The sequence below is a fragment of the Ovis aries genome, chromosome 19 (assembly GCF_016772045.2).
Source record: "Ovis aries strain OAR_USU_Benz2616 breed Rambouillet chromosome 19, ARS-UI_Ramb_v3.0, whole genome shotgun sequence".
Taxonomy (NCBI): domain Eukaryota; kingdom Metazoa; phylum Chordata; class Mammalia; order Artiodactyla; family Bovidae; genus Ovis; species Ovis aries.
In genome coordinates, this window is record NC_056072.1 from 31945876 (window position 1) to 31961881 (window position 16006).

Below are 16006 nucleotides of genomic sequence, written 5' to 3' on the forward strand. Positions count from 1 at the left end.
CCTAATTTAAATGACTTCTTTTCTTCCTTCTTTGTCATTAGACAAACATTCATGTTAGCATCAGAGTTCTCATTTTTAAAATGGAATGGTCAGTGGACCCAATATAACAACTGCTTGAGAATTATGTTGAAAGATCTATATGGTGCTCTTCCATCTCCATACACTAATACATGCACATTTTCTTGGTGTTTTATGAGTCAGGATTCTTTCAAGTGAGCGAGTGAGTGAAAGTCGCTCAGTCGTGTCCAACTCTTTGTGACCCCATGGACTGTAAGCCCACCAGGCTCTCCTCTGTCCATGGGATTCTCCAGGCAAGAATACTAGATGAGTTGCCATTCCCTTCTCCAGGGGATCTTCCCAAAACAGGGATCAAACCCAGCTTCCCTGTTTTATCTTTTTTTAGTTTTGCTTCCTTTTGGTCTTTACCCTCTGGGGTCTTTGGGAACTGTGTGTATGTGTAACACCATCTACCATACTGCTTCATTTTAGCTTAGGCTGGATTTGAAGAGCCAAAACAGGAAAACACTTAAGGAGACCTGAGACTCTCAGAGAGAAATAAATTAGAGCTGCTGTTTCTTTTAGCTTTGCTTTCCTGTTCTTTTTTTTTTTTTTTAGTGTAATCTCTCCTTTTATCAAACTTCATTTCATACTGTAAGAAAATGAAATCACTAAAGGCAAATAACCATATGAATCTGCTGAGTGTGAAGAGAAAAGGCCATGGTACAGATGAATGGATTAGAAGGGAGACACCTAACTCTAGGGGTGTATGACTTAGGATTCTTTCAAGTGCAGGTAATAAAAATCCAATTCACACTGACTTCAACAATAAAGAATATTTGTTAGTTTATATGGGCCTTCCATGGTGGCTCAGATGGTAAAGAGTCCTGCAATGTAGGAGACCTGGGTTTGATCCCTGGGTCGGGAAGATCCCCTGAAGAAGGAATGGCAACCCACTCCAGTATTCTTGCCTGGAGAATTCCATGGACAGAGGAGCCTGGAGGGCTACAGTTCATGGGGTTGCAAAGAAGTTGGACAGGACTGAGCAGCTAACACTGCTCTCTATACTGTTAGCTTATACAAACAAAAAGTTCAAACACAGCTGTACCCAGAGGTTTAGGAAAAGTCACCGAGAAGAGATCCCTCTCCATCATCCTTCCATGCAGTTTTCTTCCTTGTTGACCGTACTGTCAGACAGCTTCTCTTCCAAGGATGGCATCTGGCAGCTCCAGGCTTACATCATCCCAAGTTTCCATTCAATGTAAAAGGATCATGTCTCTTCTTCAGGTGCTCAAGCAAAATGTCAGAATTAGCTATGATTGAGCCAGACTGGCCTGACATAGGATAAATATTCATCTTTGACTATATTACCATGATTGCATGGCTGTGATATTCTGCGGTTGGGATCTCTGTCACACATCTACTCCCGGAGCAAAGGGTAAAGGCAAGGTGAAAGCAGCTCCATTCAACAACACGAACTAAGGGTGGGAAGAAGATGCTCCTCCAAAACAAAATTACCATGCTATTATCTGATTAAAAAAAAAAGAAGAAGAATGGACTTGGGCAGCAAAACTCACAAATATAAAGTTCAGAGTTTTTAATCACAGATTCTGATATCATTGAGAGTCTGGCCTAATTTCTTGCCAACGCCACAGCAATGAAATGAGAGCTATTTGCATAACTGATGATTCTGTTTTTGTAGTTGTTGATTTTATTGGGTGTTTTGCAATGTTTCAAAGAACTGCGTCTTTTCGGTCTTTAGTTGTTTGTCTCTCCCAAGAGAAATGACTTCAGAGAGTTAGATTGCTAAGGTTTAATCTCTCCCAAGAGGCCTAAAATGAAGAGCACTCTCCTCTCTTGCACCATTTCTTTATTCTCAACAAATTCCTTCCTTCCAATAAGTCCACTAGATACTGAAAGCTCAACCACAGAAAGTTTAAGCTTTCTGATCAACCAGCAGGCATTTAGTGGGTATAATAAAGAGAAGAACAGACCCCCAAATGCTGTTTCATCCACTGCTTTCAGTAAGGATACAGTTATATCACTCAAGACAGCCTAATGTTTTTCTTCAGGGAATTCCCTAGTGATAGTCCAGAAACAAAGTCTGAGATTTAATAAACACATAAAAGTATACCCCATAAAATATAACCATTTGTTGTAGCAGGGTTGACTAGGGTATTTCTTTAAAATCTCTGCTCTTTTTTGAAAATCTCTAACAACCATGCTCCAGTTAAAAATAAATACGTTCTTTCAAAAAAATGGACCCAACCTTGGTTCTTTTCCTATCTGTCCAATTGGTCTGCTTCCTCTCCTGTCATGCCCTCATTCTTGCTTTGTATCTCTCTACAAATCATGTTCTTTCTTCTCCTCCCTATTTGTCTTCTCCAGCCTCAGAGCTTTTCTCTCTATATACCTGCTTCTTTACTTATTTCATTTGTTGTCACACTTCAATGATCACTTCACTGGAGCTGGGGTCTCTGGACTGATTACTCCCCACCAGGAGCTGTATTGTCCATTTGCTCCAGTGAGCAATATATTCACCATTTTTCTTATGTGCCATAATATGTAAAATTTGGGAAACACAGTTGTAACTGCCTTCTATCCAGCTTTCTTACCATCACCAGGCTAATTCTTTTTTTTCACAAAGCTAATGGTTTCTTGCTTAGAAAACTACCTCATATTTTATTCTTCTCTCAACATCTTAAGTTTCCCACTATACACAGTCCAAAAATTCCTACCACCTGATTTAAACTTGCTTTTCAGTTTTCTGCCCAGACCTCTGCAAAAAATACACTTCTGCCAAGTGGATTGACTTAGCATCTTCTAAGAATGCCTTATTATTTCTGCCTCCCTGTCTCAGAATAAGTCTACCCTCCTAGAAAACTTCCAAACCCCAACTATCCTTCAAATCATTTCAAGTTCCTCATCCTCCATGAAGGCCACCAGATTATTCTGATCCATAATAATAATGTGTCTGTTTTGCCTCTGACCTCCAAGAAGATACTCTCTGTAACACTATGCTGTCTAATAGAATAGCTATTAGTCTTGTGTGACTATTTAAATTTAAAGAAAACTAAAATTCAGTTTCTAAATCACACTAGCTGCATTTCGGGTGCTCAGTAACCACGATGACTAGTAGCCACCATATTGGACAGCAGAAATATAAAGCGTTTCCAATCACTGCAGAAAGCTTTATTGAAAAGCTAAGTTTATGCTGGCTTCCCTGGTGGCTCGGATGGTAAAGAATCCTCCTGCAGTGTGGCAGACCTGGGTTCGATGCCAAAAAACTGAAGTTGAACGGTTCTATGAAGACCTACAAGACCTTCTAGAACTAACACCCCCCAAAAGATGTCCTTTTCATCACAGGGATTGGAATGCAAAAGTAGGAAGTCAAAAGATACCTGGAGTAACAGACAAGTTTGGCCTTGGAGTACAGAATGAAGCAAGGAAAAGGCTATTGCCAAGAGAACACACCGATCATAGCAAACACCCTCTTCCAACAACACAAGAGAAGACTCTAAACATAGACATCATCAGACAGTCAACACCAAAAATCAGACTGATTATATTGTTTGCAGCCAAAGATGGAGAAGCTCTATACAGTCAGCAAAAACACTGGAAGCTGACTGTGCCTCAGATCATAAACTCCTTATTGCCAAATTCAGACTTAAATTGAAGAAAGTAGGGAAAACCACTAGACCATTCAGATAGGACCTAAATCAAATCCCTGACGATTATACAGTGGAAGTGACAAATGTATTCAAGGGATTAGATCTGATAGACAGAGTGCCTGAAGAACTACGGATGGAGGTTAGTAACATTGTACAGGAGGTGGTGATTAAAATGATCCCCAAGAAAAAGAAATGCAAAAAAGGCAAAATGGTTGTCTGAGGAGGCCTTTTAAATAGCTGAGAAAAGAAAAGAAGCGAAAGGCAAAGGAGAAAAGGAAAGATATATCCATCTGAATGCAGAGTTCCAAAGAATAGCAAGAAGAGATAAGAAAACCTTCCTAAGTGATGAATGCAAAAAAATAGAGGAAAACAATAGAATGGGAAAGACAAGAGATCTCTTCAAGAAAATTGGAGATACCAAGAGAACATTTCATGCAAAGATGGGCACAATAAAGGATAGAAATGGTATGGACCTAACAGAAGCAGAAGATATTAAGAAGACATGGCAAGAATACACAGAAGAACTATACAAAAAAGATCTTCATGACCTAGATAACCATGATGGTGTGACCACCAACCTAGAGTCAGACATCCTAGAATGCAAAGTCAAGTGGGCCTTAGGAAGCATCACTACAAACAAAGCTAGTGGAGGTGATGGAATTCCAGTTGAGCTATTTCAAATCCTGAAAGATGATGCTTTGAAAGTGCTGCACTCAATATGCCAGCAAATTTGGAAAACTCAGCAGTGGCCACCAGACTGGAAAAGGTCAGTTTTCTTTCCAATCCCAAAGACAGTGAAAGTGAAAGTCGCTCAGTCGTGTCTGACTCTTTGCAACCGCATGGACTATCCATGGAATTCTCTAGGCCAGAATAGTGGAGTGGGTAGCCTGTCCCTTCTCCAGCAGATCTTCCCAACCCAGGAATCAAACCAGGGTCTCCTGCCTTGCAGGCAGATTTTTTACCAATTGAGCTATGAGGGAAGCCCAAAAAGGGTGGCCAAAGAACATTCAAATTACTGCACAATTGCTCTCATTTCACACACTAGCAAAGTAATGCTCAAAATTCTCCAAGCTGGGTTTCAATAATATGTGAACCTGGAACTTCCAGATGTTCAAGCTGGATTTAGAAAAGGCAGAGGAACCAGAGATCAAATTGCCAACATCCGTTGGATCATATAAAAAGAAAGACAGTTCCAGAAAAAGATCAACTTCTGCTTCATTGACTACACTGAAGTCTTTGACTGTGTGGATCACAACAAACTGGAAAATTCTTCAAGAGATGGGAATACTAGACCACCTTACCTGCATCCTGAGAAATCTATATATGCAGGTCAGGAAGGAACAGTTAGAACAGGACATGGAACAACAGACTGGTTCTAAACTGGCAAAGAAGTATGTCAAGGCTGTATATTGTCACCTTGCTTATTTAACTTATATGCAGAATACATCATGAGAAATGCCAGACTGGATGAAGCAGAAGCTGGAATCAAGATTGCCAAGAGAAATATCAATAACCTCAGATATTCAGATGACACCACCCTTATGGCAGAAAGTGAAGAACTAAAGAGCCTCTTGATGAAAGTGAAAGAGGAGAGTGAAAAAGTTGGCTTAAAAGTCAACATTCAAAAAATGAAGATCATAACATCCAGTCCTATCACTTCATGGCAAATAGATGGGGAAACAATGGAAACAGTGACAGACTTTATTTTTCTGGGCTCCAAAATCACTGCAGATGGTGACTGCAGCCATGAAATTAAAAGACGCTTGCTCCCTGGAAGAAAAGCTATGATCAACCTAGACAGCATATTAAAAAGCAGAGACATTACTTTGCTGACAAAGGTCCATCTAGTTAAAACTATGGTTATTTAGTAGTCATTTATGGATGTGAGAGTTGGACCATAGGAAGGCTGAATGCTGAAGAATTGATGCTTTTGAACTTTGGTGTTGGAGAAGACTCTTGACTGTCCCTTGGACTGCAAGTAGATCAAACCAGTCAATCCTAAAGGAAATCAGTCTTGAATATTCTTTGGAAGGACTGATGCTGAAGTTGAAACTCCAATACTTTGGCCACCTGATGCAAATAACTGACTCTTTGGAAAAGATTCTGACACTAGGCAAGATTGAAGGCAGGAGGAGAAGGGGAGGACAGAGGATGAAATGGTTGGATGACATCATTGACTCGATGGACATGAGTTTGAGTAAGCTCCGGGAGTTGGTGACGGACAGGGAGGCCTGGTGTGCTGCAGTCTGCAGTGTCACAAAGAATCGGACATGACTGAGCGACTGAACTGAACTGAAGTTTATTCTAGTTATTTAGTATTTAGTCATTGTTTCTGACTCTGGGTTGTCTTTTCCAGGGCCAATTTCCAATTGCCTTACTGCTTTGTTGCCTCCTATCATAAAGCCTGAAAAAACTAGATACTTCTATTTTCAGACTTCCTTCAAGTCGGCTTGTCCAGATCTGGCCAAAGCCTATTGGGAGGGCAACAAGTCCTTTATATGATCAAAGAGAGACGTCTTCAAGAAGATCTCTCTCATTAGATATCCTGTTCATTGCTTTTAGACATGTCCATGTGAGGATTTATCTAAATATGTAGCAGATATCTCATGATGCTGAAGGAAAAGAAAAACCAGAACTATCTCAGAAACTCCTACCCCTGAAATGGTTAAACCACTCAATCAATCCTAAGACTGCTGCTGCTAAGTCACTTCAGTTGTGTCTGACTCTGTGCAACCCCATAGACGGCAGCCCACCAGGCTCCCCCATCCCTGGGATTCTCCAGGCAAGAACACTGGAGTGGGTTGCCATTTCCTTCTCCAATGCATGAAAGTGAAAAGTGAAAGTGAAGTCGCTCAGTCATATCTGACTCTTGGTGAGCCCATGGACTGCACAGCCCACCAGGCTCCTCCGTCCATGGGAGACTACTAATACCCAGACATCTTGGTATGTGATCAATTACATTGTTATACCATTTAAACCCCTATTAGTTATAATACTAGTTGCAGTGTTAATTCTTAGGCAATAACTGCACCCTTAGTAAACATGCCTATATTTAGGCCTTGTCTCTTTAAAGACATTGGGAAAGACACTAAGACAAGAATATCCTCATAATACCTCTCTGACTCATCCATAGTGCGTAGTAGGTGCTCAGTAAACTCAAGGGTGCTGAATGATGTCTCACTGTTCCTAGGCTGGACCATGGGCTTGCAAATTTCTCTTCCGAAACTCTCTAATCTTAGCCTTTGTGAAAAAGTGTGTCATTTTAACAACAGCAACACTTCAATCTATATTTGTACCTGAAAGTTACACTGGAAAGGCGAGAAAGGAAGAAATAGAGTTCTTGATTTTTACCTCTAAGATACACCCAAGACATATCAATTACAAAAATTAATCTGGTAGCATGGTATTAGCAACAACTTGAAAGGAAGCTTTTGAGCCTCACTGAAAGCTTTGCCAGGTAATTTAGTCACACTTAGCTTTGAGAATCATTTGCAGTATATGGTGTGTGTGGTGTGCTATGTGTGTGAGTGTGTGTGTGTGTGTGTGTGTGTGTGTGACACTGTTGTGTATGTTCTCCTCAGTGGCTTATTTCAAAGACGTGTGAACTAAAATAGGATATTATTGAGTCCCTTTATCTGTTTAAGCCCTGTTTTCTAACCCATGTTGAAGTTCTCTATCTTAATCCAACAGGAATTCTCATTTCATTCATTCATTAAACAGCCATCATTTGAGTACCCACACAGACACCAAAGATCCAAAAATTAAAAAGATACAAGCTCTGCTTTATTAACATTTTATGGTGCTACCAGTTATAAATTTATCCCCTTTGATTCACTCTCCAAATCCAGCAGGAGGGGTCCTTCCTGCCCCCAGGTATGGTGCTAGCTCTAAGGCCAGCTCTAATGCTGGAAGTAACTGAACCACAAGGCCAGAGCTAGTCCCAGAGCTAAGACTGAGCTTGATTTTCTAGAGCCAATCTCTGAGCTTGATTTTCTTAATCCTGATTTTTCCTCCCTTCCATGGGAAAAAGTTTTGGGGACACTGGCTCTGGAATCAAGAGGTAGATTCCTACACCTGCCTTGTGCTAGGTGGAATAATGATGAAATACATGAGCATTCTAAGCCTTGTTTCTTTCTCTACAAGGTGGAGAACATAATAATATTTATAACAGCACCTATCCCACAGAGTTAGTGAAATTATCCAGGACATAGTCTTTTCAATGACTGCAGCAGCAGCAGCAGCAGCAGTCTTTTCAATTAGCAGTATTAAGTGCTCAATAAATGCTAGAGTGTATAGAAAACCATTTCAAAGCATCAGTTAGTGTGAACCAAGTGTATGGTGCAAGGAAGGAAAATGTCTGGAGGAGATCATATATATTCACTCCAGATTAAGTGGACAATGGGCTAGCTGGGATCAGATCAGAGATGCCCCTTTCTTCTGCAACAAGGGGCTGCACTCAAGCTCAGCTTCCCATGAAACCAAGTATAACATCCCATAGGCTCCAAGGTCTCCAGGTGCTGGGCACCTGGTATTGCCAGAACACTCCTTCTGAATAGCTGATCCTCAAATTGAGACCACCGTGCCAGAAAATCTGTGATTTCAAACCTGCTCCCTGCCCCTGAGGAGAGAATACAGTGGAATACCCTGATCTGGTGTGGACTTCTGGGGAGTAATGAGAGAGTGGGGACTCAGGCCTTCTCTTCTCTTGCTGATCTTGTATAAGTTGCTCCTTTCTCCAATAAAGACTATTTATTTCTTAAACCATAGAGTTTGTCTTGAACTCTAGTGCATGACAGGTGGAGGCTCAGAGGGGACTCAGCTTATCTAATAAGTAGGTATAAGATAGATGCTAACTGGCTGAATTATATTGGTCATAAAGCAAAGGATATCTGCAGGAAAAGAACCAAACAAGCTTTGAGAGAAAGATCATCCAGAGAAGCTGAGCATACCATAAATGAAACACAATTTGAGTCCTAAATTCCTCTTTCCTCATTCCATGTGTGTATTCCCTTTCATACACAATACTTCTATTTGCGATTTTTGTATTCTTTTTCTTAAAGGAGTACCTCAACTGTACAAGTTTCAGGCCCCGCAGACCTTGGCTGTAACTGATCAGCAATAGTGTCAAATGTAGCATCCTGTTACATGCAAGCTCTTCACTTAACATATGAAGAAACTGAAGATGGGAGAGTCATGACTTGATCTTTCTTGGCCCCACAATCAGGGTTGATAATAAGAACTTTAATCTCCGGTCCCCATAGTTGTATCAGCAACAGTAATGAGGCAACAGATCCAGCCCTTCTTCCCTCCACCCCAAGAAACAGGTAAGATTTCTGAAGCAGTTTTGGGAAATGGTTAAGTGGGGGGCATGCGACGGGGGGCGTGGGGGGGGGGGGGGGGGTGGGGACTGGAGCCAGACAGAGTTCAAAGTTTAAGCCTTAGTGATAACTATACCTGTCTCATTTAGGTATAGTTATCCTCACAAGGTTAGGATATCCTCACTAGGTTAAGTTATCCTCACTATAGGTTAGGTATAGTATCCTCACAAGGATTCAATGAATTAACTAATGAAAGCATTGGGAAGGTTGGCCAGCACATAGAAAGCACTCAATAAATGTTGGGAGAAGGACTGGAGCAGCATGCTTCTCAACTATTTTTTTTTTCCTTCATGGTTCTAGATCAACCTGCACTTGGGATGAAATGAGTGTTTTAAGCTCTGTTCCTACCACCAGATAGTAGGGATGTAAGAGATGAGCCCAGGACTGGCTTCAGGAATCAGGTTCAGAAGTTCTTTCTCTGTCCCAGGAAAAGTGCAAAGCAGTAATTCCATGAATGCGAATTCTTGCTTGATGAGATGCATCCAGGTCTAGACTTGAACAGAATACTTATGAAGTCTATAAGTGGTTACAGATCAGGTTACTTTCTTCAGTTAACCTTTACCAACAAAAATAACTCTGTTTAGATTTACTTCTTTCTCACAGGAGTCCATCTTCTCCTTACTTACCAATTGAGGGGAACAAAAGTAGGAAGAGAGTGCTGCTCTTTGGTTTCCTTCAAACAGAAGTCAAATCAACTCTGTAATTTAGGACAACCAATGCCAAATGGAGTGCTCTTTTAAGAGCTGAAGTCAGAGGCTTTCTGCTTCCCTGCTATGTTGCAAGGCAGAGGAATCTGCTGTGGCCGGAGCTCCAGGGCGAAGTGTCAAGGTACACTTGGTGCCTCCCAGGCCCCATAGAGCCATTCCTTGCTGAGGTCTTGCCAGCTCCACACTCCCCAGCCAGGGTGTGGCCCATCGGTGAGCATGGGTTCTGGAGGTACTGACGGGACACACAGATCCTTAGCTGTTGAAAATGCTGTTCCTTCTCTCTTTCATTTTTTTAAACACTCCTAGCACCTGGTATCATCAATTAGTCATAACCTAACTATTCTCTCTGCTGTGTCTGGCTGCTTTTACCTCCCATGGGATTTTATCAAACACCTTTTGCTTCTATCCCAATCCAACCTTCTTCTTCTTTCCCAGAGCATGAACTCTGGAGTTGAACAGCCTGAGTTAAAATCTGAGATCTGTTTCTTACTGGCAGTGTGACTTAGGCAAGTCACTTAAACTCTCTGTGCCTAAGTATCTGGATCTGTAAAGATAACAATTGTACCCACATAATAGGGTCCATAGGGCTGCAAAGAGTCTGACACAGCTGAAGCGACATGCACACAGTAGGGCCATTGCAAGGATAGTGCGTTAACATATCTATGCGAAGCTTTGGGAACATCCTGCTATGTAGCCAGTTGCTGACTATCATCTCTTAGTCTGCACCAAAACCCCAAGAGGTAACCATTATAATATCATTTTATAGACTGGGGTGAGGATATACTGCTACTCTGGGAATTGTGTAGACATTGATTTCATTTATATTAGGTACCAAATTCCTAAGAGGGACTTAGGCAATATCCAAGTTTATTTTTAAGGCTGGAGCAAATTATTCTCTAAGTATAATTAAGCACTTTTGAGAGTCCAGTAGGGATGATTATTCACTAATAAATGGTAATCTTAGTAATTCAAGATAATTAAAAAAAATTTTCCCTCTGACTGATCCTCAGGGAGAGACAGCTTTTTCAAACAGCTGGAGGATAGTCTAGAGGCTCAGGTAATGTTATTTCTGCAATTTATTATTTATTTACACTTGGGCAGGGGCTGACTCAACTGGCAGGAGTTAGGCCATTACTTCATTAATGTCACATTATTAATCTCATTACTTCCAATATCTCTATTTTAGAGACAGGTCCCCAGATCTTCTGAGACAGCTCTAATTTTAAAGATCCTATTGTGTTCTCCCTCAAATCATCAAAATCTCTCTCAATAAAAGTGCCAATATCAGAGCATCTCAAGTCATCTCCGAGGCTGATAGAGGCACACACAAGTAGAATCATCTTTTTACAGTGTGTGCATGGATTTCAATTTGGAAAACATCCACCCCAGGCCCCATAAATTATTGAGGCAGTAAATTTAAGAGCAATCATGTAGGATGTCCCAGTGTTAGGAGAGTCTGGATTATGGAAGCTGAGACTCTCTCTTGGCCGATTAGTTGAGGGACCATAAGCAAATTGCTTAATTCAAGTTTTCAACTTGGAAAATGAAGGTCTGTAGGCCCCTGCCCTTTGCCCTTTTTCTACTTTAAAGCAAAATGTCCAGGTAACTCTATAAACTAGTAACAGGAAAACAAACACAGAAGTAAATGCTGTGTTTCCATCTTGGGCTGAGTCAGGAGTTCTTGGTTAAGATGGAGCTGATATTTATCTGGTATGTACTGGTAAATAACAGCTGTCTTCCTTTCTGGTTAGGCCAGCATCTCTGCTGTCTGCTTAGTCTCACCCTGCCCTGAATTTTATATATTTTGGTGACACCCCTCTTCTCCTCCTCCCCTCCCTAATTAAGAGAGTTAAGGTGTATGTGAACTCTGGGGTCAGAATGACCTGGGGCTGAATCCTGACTCTGTATCCCACCAGCTCTGTGATCTCAGCTACTTAAGCTCTACTGCCTCCACTTCTATAGAGTAGGGACAACAGCAGGCACTCCTGGACATTAAATGAGCATCAAGCTCAGCGTCCGGCAAAATGTACACGTTTGCCATTATCATTAAAGTAAAAAGAAAAACCCTCAGAGTCTTCAGGTATAAAATGATAAGCAAAAACCTGTCCAATAGAAGGATTAAAGGAAAATCTAACAGTTGTGGAGAAAACCTACCATTATAAAAGGGAAAATTAAACCAAAGAGAAGAAGAAATGTAACCAAAATTTAAAATTTGCCTTATCAGTAGATAATATTCAGTTCAGCATATCAAGACAATTACAGAATATCAATTTAACTAAATACACTGTGATAGATTTATATCGGGAGGGTGAATGAAGGAAAATTTTAACAGAGCGAAGTTCATATGTGCCATAAGAGGCAATCATTAAATATCAAAACTGATTCATCAGTAAAAAGCAGCAGGGCTTCCCTGGGGACTCAGTAGTGAAGAATCTGTCTACCAATGCAAGAGGCAGGGGTTCAATCCCTGATCCGGGGAGACTGCTCTGCAGCCCGTCCTCCGCAACAAGAGAGGCCACCAGTGAGAAACCCATGAACCACAACTAGAGCCTCCACTCTGCAACTAGAGAAAAACCCATGCGGCAACAAAGACCAAGCATAATCAACAATAAATAAATACCATTATTTTTTAAAAATAGAAAAAGCAGCAAAAGCAAATCATTTAGAAAGGTGGATGGAAACAGGAAGAAATAGCAGAAAGTGTTGCACATGGCTGGTGAGCTAGACACGGATCAGGCAGCTCCTATTTTTTTCATCATTAGCCTTACAGCACAATATTAGTTAGGATTGTACAAGGCTGCAAGTAACACCAACAGCAACAAAATGTATGCCAGTAACAATGCTTAAATGTAAGAAAGTCTATTTTTCACACCACCAGAAACAGAATGTATGCAGGTAACAATCACTTAAACATAAGAAAGTCTATTTGTTGCTCAGGTGAAATTTCATAGGAGTATACTTCAGTTCTGGTGTGGGAGCTCCATTCCATGAATAAAACTTAGAAGAGCAAAACTCCTCCCAGCTCAGCACCCCTAGGAAGCAGCCTTCCTTTATGCAATCCAAAAACCACCTTTCTCCCAATAAGGTGGAAAGAAAGAAAGAAAGTGAAGTCACTCAGTCGTGTCCGACTCTTTGCGACCCCATAGACTGTTGCCTACCAGGCTCCTCCATCCATGGGATTTTCCAGGCAAGAATACTGGAGTGGGTTGCCATTTCCTTCTCCAGGGCAATAAGGTGGGGAAGGGATGAAAAAGAGACATGACAGGTTAGGGCCCGCAGTCTTTTCAGGAAGGCTCCTTGAAGCAGTCACACTTGTGCTTGCATCCTGTTGGTGAGAACCTATTCCATGCCCACACTGAGCTGTGAAGGAAGCTTAAGCACGGTTATTAGTGTTTATCTGAGACAGCCACATGCCTGACTACAGATTTCCTGTTACAGAAGAACGGGGGATTGGATATGGAATACAACTAGTTGGTCCCACAAGCACTTACAGACTAATTTAAATTTCTGAAACTTTAAATAAAATCTAAAGCAAACCAAATACAACACCATGTGTTATGTGGTAGTTAAGGGTTCAAGCTCTAGGATCAGAGGTCTGGGGACTGAATCCTATATTGTCCACTTAGCATTCCAGTTTTTTATCTGAGCCGACAATTAAAGGAGTTGATCCTAAAAAGTGCTTACAATAGTTGCTGGCATATGGTAAACATTCCTTTAGTGTTTGCTTGTTGTGTTGTCATAAACATTCCACAATTACGAAAATAAACAAGCACCTAAGCCTGTGATATCTGAGAAAAACCAATAAACGGAAGAGCCAAGATAAACAGAACAACTGAATCTCCAAGAGACATTTAGAGACTCATTCAGGGAGTAGATTAACAAATTTCAGTAAATACCTTAATAATATTCAAGAAGATATGGTATGAGTAAAAAAATAAATAAATGCATAGAAAGGGGCAACACAACAGTATGCGTGTTCATTGCAACACAACTAATACAACACACTCAGATTCTCCAGGCTTCCTCATTTCCACAGACTCACAGCGGCATCCTGGGCCTCAGCCCACCGAACATTAAAGCAACTGCCAGGCAATCACACCATGTGAGGTCAGCCAATCACAGCCCATGGTTTCTGGCTTCTCCCGCCATTTCTGGAAGTGGTGTGCATTCTGGTTTCCCCAGAAGGGATGGATGGTATAACTAGTGTTGGAGGTGAATTAATTCCAGTGGAGTAAACTTCGACCAGTGAGTGATAAGAGAGAGGAGAAAGTCAGACCACGAATATGAGAATAATAAATGTGTAATAAATGACTTCATGAATTTTCTTTTCTGCTGAGCATGAAAATGTTACTAAACATGTTCAAAATTTTATATATTAACAATGGAAACTTATGTATACTATTAGTCAAAGCCCCTAAATTAATCAGTAGAAGAAAATCAAAAATGTCAAGTTAACAAAAATTGGGAGTGTCTTGGGCAATAACAAGCTAGCAAGGAGACAACAGCTATGCTGCGAAAAACTAATAGTATAAATAGAATATGGAAGTTATAATGGTAAATGCCAGGGAAAAAAAAATCCCAAATATTGTTTTGGCAATTTTTTCTAAGTAGTAAGACCAGGAGGAACATAAGTTTTCATAGTATATTATTCTACATTGTTTAGTAAAAACTTGTAATGCTCAGATATTATGTTCCTATAGCTTCAGATATAGATAATTACCTTTTAAATTATGGAAAACTACATAAAGTCTCATGTTGGTTAACATGCCAGGGGGAGGTTTTGTCCAAGTTCTGTTCCACGTTTTATTCTTTTGGTTGCTTGAATATTGATGTGGATCAGGTATGACATTTATGAATAAAGTTATTAGGAGGGAAATTCATACCGCAATATAGACAATGCCCATCACTTCTAACACAGCAGTATAGACAATGCCCATCATGAAGTGAGCAAATAGCTAAGGAGTAAATGACACAATGTATGTAAGGCATTTAGTACAGGGCTTGGTGCCACTAAGTAAACATGGCTATTACTGTCATCTTGATATTGCTGATCTTCGGGGTTCTAGTTTTCAATTAACTGAACAGCATCCCACATGAAACTTTCAGAAACAAATCTAAAAAAAATTTCTTCCTTCTATCAACTCAGGGGCCAAAGATTTTACAAAAACTCTACGACAAATCCTGGTTCCTACCTTCACTTGTGATGAGGTTCTGAGCTTCAGTCCCCTTCTGAGAAATGGGGACAAGATGAAACTCAAAGGCTATAATTGCAACAAGCCACTAGTACACAGCTAAATCTTACTATGTGAAAGCTACTGTTGTTGCTTTTGTTACAAAGAGCCGTGAACCCAAATCCAGCAAACATACTAAATAAGAAATACTTTGACAAGCATGCAGGTCAAAGACAGATTTCTTGAGTCCCTCCTGTGCAACTGGGAAGCACAAGGGATTCACTGTCCAAATTCCCCAAGGCTGCCGTCCCCAAGGCTGCCAAGGCTAGGATCTGCTGCCTCCCTGTGGAATTTCATAGACGACACAGTCATCAGACAGGCAGGGCTTCTGGACTGGGATTTCATCACCAAGCCAAGCTCAGAAAGACCCCCCCGGGGGTTTCAGACTGTCTTGTTTGTGGGTCATTAATACTTCAGTCTTTACACAATTGTCACCTTCTCAATGAATCCTATTCAGGCTCCTCTGTATCTTTCACACTGTTCTAGCGTTTCCCTTTTTTGTTGCATTTATCACCTCGAAATATATTACCTAATTTACTTATTCCTATGCTTATTATTTGTTTTCTGTATTTTTCCTTTTACTTCACAAGGGCAGAGATTTTTGGAGTTTGTTTGTTTGGTCTAATTTGATTCCAAGTGCCTAAAATACTGCCTTCTATACTGTTTACTGCAGAAAAGGAACTCAGTATTTCTTGATTGAAAGGATGAATGAATGTCTTCTCCTGGACCATGACATGAATTGCTTGGGAACTTTGAAGCTATTAAGTGTTTTAGTTGCAATGAACATATGTGCATGGAAAACCACAGTCCATGGTGCCAGATGTAGTTTCTAATACAATCCATACTATATAATGATCAGCAACGGAAATGCAGAAGAAAGGCAGTGACACATATTCAGGTTTTGCTCCCCCAAGCAGACCCTGCTTTGTGTGCTTGTGTGTGTTATGACCCATGCAGGATTTTGAAGATGAATAATACGTGAAAGGAAGAACTAATTTCTTCCATGATGATTAGAGGGTAAT